The sequence below is a fragment of the Drosophila navojoa genome, chromosome 3 (assembly GCF_054131105.1).
Source record: "Drosophila navojoa isolate 15081-1374.11 chromosome 3, UAZ_NAV_1.0, whole genome shotgun sequence".
Classification (NCBI taxonomy): domain Eukaryota; kingdom Metazoa; phylum Arthropoda; class Insecta; order Diptera; family Drosophilidae; genus Drosophila; species Drosophila navojoa.
Genome location: NC_142891.1, coordinates 8773172 through 8782110, shown reverse-complemented (window position 1 = coordinate 8782110; position 8939 = coordinate 8773172).

Sequence of the window (8939 nt, the reverse complement as noted above, 5' to 3'; positions counted from 1 at the left end):
CGCTCTCTCTCTCTCTCCCTCTCATCTAGCATTTCAGTCTTGCTTTGAGTCTGGCTTTCGCCTTTGGCTGCTTGTTTGTCAGTGCTGAAGGATGACTTCAAATTGGCCATCGTTGATGACGGACCTACGTGTATTTGGTGGAGCGTTTACAATGCCAGAACACACGTGTATGCCTCACTCTAACCATCTTTACCTGTTCCACATCTCTCTCACCCTTACTGTCTGCCCCTCTCTCTTTCTCTCTCTCTCTCTCTCTTGCTCTCCCTGTCTATTGCACACTTGTGTCCATTTGCTTTGATATCTCGATGTTGATTTCCATTTTCATTATGATAGCCTCAGGTGAAGCATGATTTTCTCTAGTAAACTGAAATATCGAATAAAGTTGAGTATATAAACGCTTAAAATAATACAATTATATATTAATTTATTTATTTTCAAATTATTTCTGTTTTGCTTCAATTACATTATATAAATAAACCGGAATATCTTAAAAGTGGGGCAAGTTAATTTGAAACGTTGTTAAACTCAAAAATAGTTTGGCAACGTTAAAAATAAAATGCTCCACTTGTAAGAAATTCCGTTTTATTTATATAATGTAATTATTTATTATTATATAGTATTAAAATTATTATTTAATATTTATTTGGTTTATTCATTTATTATATTTATGGAATTTTTCTATAAATATTTTGAATATATTATTCTAATTAAGATTTTGTTGATACGTCATATGTTTTTTACATGTGTTAGTATTTAATATATGTAGGCTACCTTATGAATGTGATATTTTATAAAATTTCAATAAAAAATATATTTACTATAGTTTTTTTTATTTTATTTTTTTTTATTTTTTTATAATGGTAATTGCAAAAAAATATTGTTGCATCAAAAATGAGAATATTATTTCTGCATTTTTATTTATTACAGCCTCAGCTTGAATATAAAAATTAATATTAAAACTTTTTTATATTGCTCGATATAAATATAATTTTTGGTTTTCAATTAATTAATTACATATAAATAACCATATACAAAAATAGCAATTTATATTTTACCTTATTATTATGTATAATCAACAAAATATTGTTTTATTATCTCCAAGATTTCACAACTATTACTACTACTACTATTATTTATATATATTATTTGAATAGCAGCTCATTTACAGGCCATTCGCTCGTCGACTACAATCGCGCTCAAGTTCAGCTTTTGTTTATAGTAAATGCCGTCACCATCATCAATTGTTCAGGTGTGTCCGTTGCTTTCGCAGCTTGATAAATGAAACGCAATTTGTAGGCGCAGCTTCGTTAATAGAAACAAATTGTTTTCGTGTGGCTGTAGATGTGTGCGGGCGTAGGTGTGGGTGTGTGTGTGTGGGTGTGTGTGTGTGTGTGTGTGTGAGGTGAGGCTTTGTATTGCGAGCGATTAGTGCTGCGTATTTATAAAAATTATATACGAAATTAATTAAAATTTATTAAAGACATGTGCAGTTGTTTGAGCGACAATATATATGTATCTGTGTGTACGCGCAAGTGTGTGTGTGTGTGTAGGAAAATGCAATTTCATTTGAATATAATTTCTGCAGCTCTCTGGTGCTTGTGTGCGGCATTGAGCTACCGTTCACTGCATTTAATTTCATTTAATTTTCAGCCAGCATCCGCATCACATCATTTCTCGCTAGTCATTTCGACAATCCCAAAACTGAGCTGCTGCTGCTGTTGCAATAGCTCCAACAGCTCCAACTGCTGCTACTCCTGCTGTGCGCTTTTCACTTTTCATGAATAATAAAGTGAAAGTCTAGTTAGTTTTGGCTGCCTCTCAGCTCACGTTGACTTCACTGCTCGCCCTACCCCGAAGGAATCCTTTTTTCTGGCTGGTTGGCTGGCTGGCTGGCACCCTTGTACATTTTGTAATTTCGTTGCATACTTTTGTGAGCAGCCACGCCCACCACGCAGCGGCATAGTGGGCGAACGAGAGCCGTTCTATTGTTGGCCCCAGCCTTTTGCAACTCATTTTTATTCAGTCTCTGAAATTTTCTTGTTGTGCTGCACATTTAATGAATAATTTTTAATAGTTCTGCCATTGACTGGAATGAGAAGCTCGAGAAAGGCGCGGGGTGAGGGAGGCATGAGGCATTGGCACTGTGTAGGAAATGCAGCTTGGCAAGCAAAGCAATTTAATTTACAATTTTACAATTTAATCAGTTGGGCTTTCATTCATCCGCCACGACTTCATTTATTTAAATTTCAATTTAACAACAATATTGATTCCCTGTTGAATGGAACTCACATGGTACTTGTGATATAAAATATAATGCACGATTGGATCATCAGGATTATATTTTTTCAATTAATTATATATTTTCTGTATTTATTAACTTTTCCCCTTGCCCTGTTGTAAGCAGTGAATATTTTAAATCATGTTAAGTGCAGCAGCTATATAAATTTTTATGTGCATCGCATTTATTTTCATTAATTCTCGTGCACTCTGTTGCAGCTCTGCAGGACCTTAAGGTGAAAAGCTCTTAAGTGTTGCATAAATCAAGTTGAAAATTAACTTTCAATGGCGAAAATGAACAGGGGGAGGGCAATAAGAGTTTGAGAGTTTCTATATGAAAATTAAATTATATATTACATATAAAAAAGTATGAAAAAAGAAAAATTGCAATTTAATCAGTTATTTTGTTAAAGAAGAAATGTTTTCATGGAAACTTTCAAGTATTTAGGAAATCAAAAATTGTTTAAAATTATTTTTAAAAAAGCTGTTACAAATAATTACAGATATTTCCCCTTAAAATCTCATGTTTATATTAAAATATTTAAAAAATTCTATAATTTTACACTCTTTCAGACATCTAAGAACTAAACTACATTTAATAATATATATTATTATATTCAAAAATAGGCTCAGTGCTTCTACCTAAAATAATCCTATGTCTTCACTGCTTTAATTTTAATTTCGTAATAAACAAACAAACATTTAGCTTTTCATACTATGGCTCCCAATGACGTCAGATACATAACGAATGTACTTAAGCAACCTTGCATATATGATATGTACATACATATATACATGTATTAGTATATATTTCTTTTTGTATTTTTCTGTAAATGTGAAAGTCACGCTTTTGGCTAATGAAAATTGATACGGCTTGTAGCGTAAATCACAATTATGTTTTTGGATTAGTTATTAGTTAGCGTTTGGCCAATGCCCACAAATACATTTATTAGCCTCGACGCTGAATGAAGTTGTTTTCCTGTTCTTAGTCTTGCTCCCAACTAAACTCGATGATTAATGATATACTATAAGCATACATCCATACATTCATACGTATATATATAAGTATATAATGAACTGATTTTGGCTTTCTTTTGTTATGCTTTGTGCATTATGTTTGCTGTGGGCTATTGGGAGGGGGTGGGCGATGGTGGGCGTGTCTCAAGTGTTGCCAACGGCCAGCCAGCAATAAGCAGATAAAAACATCTTGATTTGTCAATATAATATTTATTGCTTTTATGCGTTGAGATCTATCTATCTGTGCGTAATTAGGCATAGACAGTTTATTATTATTATTATTAATGTTGTTGTTGTTGTTGTTGTTGCTTTTTGTCTGTGTTTGTCTGCTGTTGGCTATTTGTTGGCTGTATACATGAAGACATTGTTCGACATTATTAAGGACTTTCAGCGTGTTTTGCTTTGTTACTTGGAATGAGCGAATATTAGTAATATTTCATTTATTTCGTTTAATAAATGAGAATATTGATATTATGTTAAAGATAAGTGAAGCATTCTTTTGACTTGATAAATAAAGAAAATTAACTTGGATATTAAAACCATTTTTTGATATTGAGATTTTATTATATTTTTGTTTTAATATATAAAAATTAAAAAAACATTTTAAAAGTTATTAAATTTACTAATCTATATTTTTTAAATGTATAAGTCATATTCTTTTTATTTATGAATTTTTAAATTATAAATTTACATTTATATAAAATTTATAAAAGTTTTATTCCTTTGTATATTAATTAAACAAAAATTAAAAATTTAGTGTATGTACTTTTTAAGCTACGAAACGATATTTAAAAACTTTTAACGAAATTGACTCTCGCAGATTGAATAAATGATTGTTTAATATTAATTTGCAGTAATATGAACTCAACAGCAAATACTTAATTTGGCTTACCTCGCCAGCAAACGCTTATCTGCTGTGAAAAAGTAAAAAAGAAAAGAAGGAATTCGGCTTCACACTTGAAATTCGTGTGGCCTCAATTTGCCGATAAGCAGGTTAGACAAACATTTATCGCAGTCGCATGCAAATTCCGTTTCGGGTGGTGCTTGGGGCGCAAAAGTTTCGACTGCAGCGCCCAAAAAGTATGCCACAGCGATAAGCCCGTCTCAGAGTGGAGATGGGTAAAGCTGTCTGTGTGCCTGTGTGCGTGTGTGTGTGACGGTGAGAGGGAATGTCATTGTCATTGTTTGCGATACAATTGAAAAGTATAATTAATTAGACAGCACGCAGACAGGGCCAACAGACGAGTGCAGAAGGAGGTGCGGCAGGTGATGCAGGTGAGAGTGGTTAGAGAGGGGTGAACGGGGCATGAGACTTTACAAAAGCGGCTTAGGGACAAACATGGACGCAGTCACGCCTCCCAGCTGCTGCCAGGCTCACAGCAAATCCCAACAAAAATGAATCGAGCTAACGCATTGCAGTCAGACAGAACACAGACACACACAAACACACACACACACACACACAAGCATACTGCAGTGTAATTAGCATATTAGACAAAGTGCTAGCTGGCTGGGAAGTGCTTCGACCTGGCCTCCATTTGATGCAATTAACGTAAGACCGAGCCGGACAGCTGAGAGCCAACCAGCTGTGGAGAGGCTTCGAGTTGTTGTTGTGGCTCGATTCGATTGCTGCAGCCGTTGATATGACAATTCGAAAGTGCATATACATGTGTGTGTGTGTGTGAAGGACTGGATGACTGTGTTGGTATGTGGCATTGCTTATAATTTATGGGTTGGCCAATTTGTTAGCCAGCATTACAATTGCAATTGCAGCAGCAGCCCCAGCAACAGACACAAATGCAATTGTCTCCAGACAACAAATTGAATTACCCACATTACAACTATGTGTGTGTGTGTGTGTGTGTGTGTGTGTGTGTGTACGTGTTTGATAACAAAGCCAAACCAACATTTGGTGTTAAAATCATAGACAAAAGGCAATGGGCGAGTTTGAAGCGCTCAGCTGGCAGCCGAAGGCCAAAAACGCAACCGCACAATCAATGGTCCAAGTAAAAGCAGAAACAATGTCCAGCAAGGACATTAAAGGGGTTGAGCGTGGCAGCAGCAGCAGCAATAAAGGACTATGAAAACAACATAGTCAAAAGGATAACCAACAACAATAAAAACGCAACCAACAACAAAAGCAAAAAAAAAAAAAAAAAAAAGAGAAGAGCGGAATGTCTGTTGCGGCCAGAGCGCACATTGTCCACAGTTTCAAGTCCAAAGAGTGGAATGGCCAGGGTAGTAAGGGAGTGAGGAGTAAGAGGAAACCTTGTCAGTTGGTGTGTGGGCGTTCCCTAAAGGATCAGAAATAAATGCAGCATGCGACACTTGCAGCGAATGTCCATTTAGCAGCGAACTGCGCTGCTTTGGTTTAGTCCAAATGCTGCAAAGGATGCGTTTTATTTCTATTGGGGTCATTGGGGTTGAACGCGTTTCGTTATTGTTTGCCAACTATTGCGATTGTCCTCGTGCGCCGCGACGCGACGCTGCCTGCAGAGAGGGTTTTTATGGCTCGCCTAGCTGTGGGCGAGATTCGGCCAAGTTTTAACTGGTTTTTCATTATGATTGTCGCTAACAGCAAAGGTAATGAATGCCGCCGCACAGAGATCGCTTTCTAAATACAGCTGCAGATAATAGCTGTCAGGTGGCTGCAAACAGACAGCGAGAGAAAAAGAGAGAGAGCGACAGAGGGAGAGCGAGAGGGAATGAAATGAGGGAAAGTGAAACAGTTTGTTGTTAACTTGTTGGTAATTAAAGTTATGTTAAAAGTTATGCACAAGATATATGAGCCAGCGGAATTTATATTTGTTGAGCTAAATTTTATAATTATTTGTGAGAGAATGTTTTTTTTTTTTTGTATAGCTCCTGAACTAGGTTGAAGAATTTTTCTGTTGCGGTAGCTTGGCCCAGAAACCTTTCAGATTACAGCAAAGAAATATTGCAAAATGTTTTTTTTTTTTTTTCATAGAATTCGATATATTACAAAGCTGACCAAGAAACAGGCATAGCTATCTGAAATTATAATAAATTAAATTAAATAATAGTTGTTAAAAGCTATTTATATTTTTATACTTTGATTAAATGCAAATAAATATATATTTTTTATATTTTATACAATATATTATATTAAAATATATATATTTAATTTTTACCCCAATTTAATTTTACTTTTTGCTTCAACACATTAAAAGAAAACCTTCAGTAACTAATTTATTTAATGCTTGTTATATCTTTAGGGTCGTATTGAAACATAATTCACAGAGGAGCATAATTAAATTGCAATATTTTTATGATTTCCATTAACTGTTCCACATATTATTTTCGATTTTGGCCAATACAAATGTGAGTGCATGTTACAACAACCGAATTTTTCCTCAACACACACACACACACACACACGCGTATAGGTTTCTATATCGCATTTTGGGCATCGCTCAGTTTGAAAATTATGCAAATAGCTGAACAGAATTCCATAATTTGTTGGCACATACAAAAATAATTGTTATGCATTTTACCAATTTAACTGTCATAAATAAAGTTTAATGCATTTTCGTTTACCGCATAACTAAATTATAGACAAGCTCCATTTCCATTTATGTGAAACGCGCCCGGCCAACCCGGGCCCATTCAAATAATTCAAAATCCCAAATGTGGTCAATTGTTTGCATGCCGTACATCCACATATATGTATATATAACACAATATATATATATATATATATATATATATATATGTATGCATATATTTCTGATGCAAATTAATATGCATTGCCGCAGCTGTCAATGATAGAATAATATTTTTCAATCATTTCGAAATGCTTTTCTATTGCGGAATACTACGCAAATACCATGCCACGACTCGCCCCAGAGCGGTTTTCGATATTGTTGGCTAAATATTGGCTTTCATTTTGTGTTTTCATTCGGCACATCACTGAAATTTCATTGAACTTTAATTGCGAGCTAATTGAATAATTTGAGCTCGGCCAAAAATTGCATTTGATAATCAGCACTAAATTATGACTAATTTGTTCCCATCGAACGCTTCTTATGTGTGTAATAATCTGATGTCACGTCACTCTGGATACATTTTATTAAACGGGGGGAAAGCACCAGCAGAGAAATGGGAAGATGCCCCGTGTACGTGCGAAGAGACAAAAAAAGTGGTGCTACTTCTGCTGCTGCCCAGCATCCTCATCTTCACATTTGGAATCCTTGAAGCGCAGCATGTGGCATAAGATATTCGTGCCATAAATAATATAAAGGGCAAGCGTCGGCAGCTCTGCTAAAATATGATGTCAAGAGGAGCAGCGCTCAAAACGAATATAAAATGCCCTGAAATGCAGGTGAATATATGAAAAATTTGATAGCAAGTTGAATTAATTTAAGTCGGCACTGCGAACAGCTGACTCAAGCACATTCACATGAAAAAGTCTCTTTGAAGAAATTTACGTGCAACTCAAAGCAGTTCGCGTCATTTTTAATAATGAAGAGAGTCTGACTCTGTAGGCCAAAACTAGTAATGGAAAACTAGCTTAGATTCAATAAAAAATGTTCATGCTTAAGATTTTATAAATAAATAATAATAGTTGTGCTTGATGATGTTTCATTATATCGTGTCAAGAAAAATTTAATAAAAATTTAATAATCAACTAAATATTATTCAACGGCTCTGCTATTGTTGCAGAATTGTTTGAATTTTTTTCAACCAATTATAGATTAATTTATGGATTCATTAAATTATATATTCATTTATTTTGAAAACATATTTTTCATACATTTGTTTGATTTTAAATATGATATTTAACATTTATATTTTGTATATTTTTTTAAATATTATTTTTAATCAAATGAATAGTTTGAATTCCTTTAACTAATTATTTAATTTAAAATATATGCTTCCATTTAATTTTTAATTTTAAATAAAACTTCCATATCACATTATTTGATATTTTTTTTATTTTGAATTTTTATTTCTATTTTTTTTTTTATTTTTATAATATTTATGTAATGTTAAATATTTTTCAAATCGGTTTCGCCTAATATTTTTAAAATTTATTTTACAATATTTTGTTCTTTAATATTTCGTTTTGAAAATGCAATTTCAATGTAAATTTAAATAAAAACATTTAAATAAATTCTCCATCATTTTCTTTAATATTTTCTCATTTAATTTTATATGTTTTTTTACAAATTTGTTATTTGCAAACTATATAAATTATACAAAACTATAAGCTAAACTATATAGTTTTTTAGTTGATCTAGTTAAAGTTTGGTTAATCTAAGCACACCCAACCACTCACACACCTAAATGAGATATACAAATTACAAGTACCCTTCCAGCTAAAAGCCAAGCGGAAGCTGGCAAAGCCAAAGCGCTTGTCAATCAATTCATAAATACAAAGCGCATAATAAGAATCTCTGCAGCTCTGATTTAATTCGTTTTTATTAAAACTGATAAGGATATAAATAAAAGAGAAGACAAAGAGAAAAACAAAGCGAAAAAGAATGCAATAAACCAAAAAAGAAAGCGAATAAAACAACGTAAGCCGAACAAATGTAAATGAAATCGTGCGTAAAATTCGCACAAAAGGAAATCGTTGCAAATATGCCAGAGAATATTGCACAATATGCGAACATATATATATG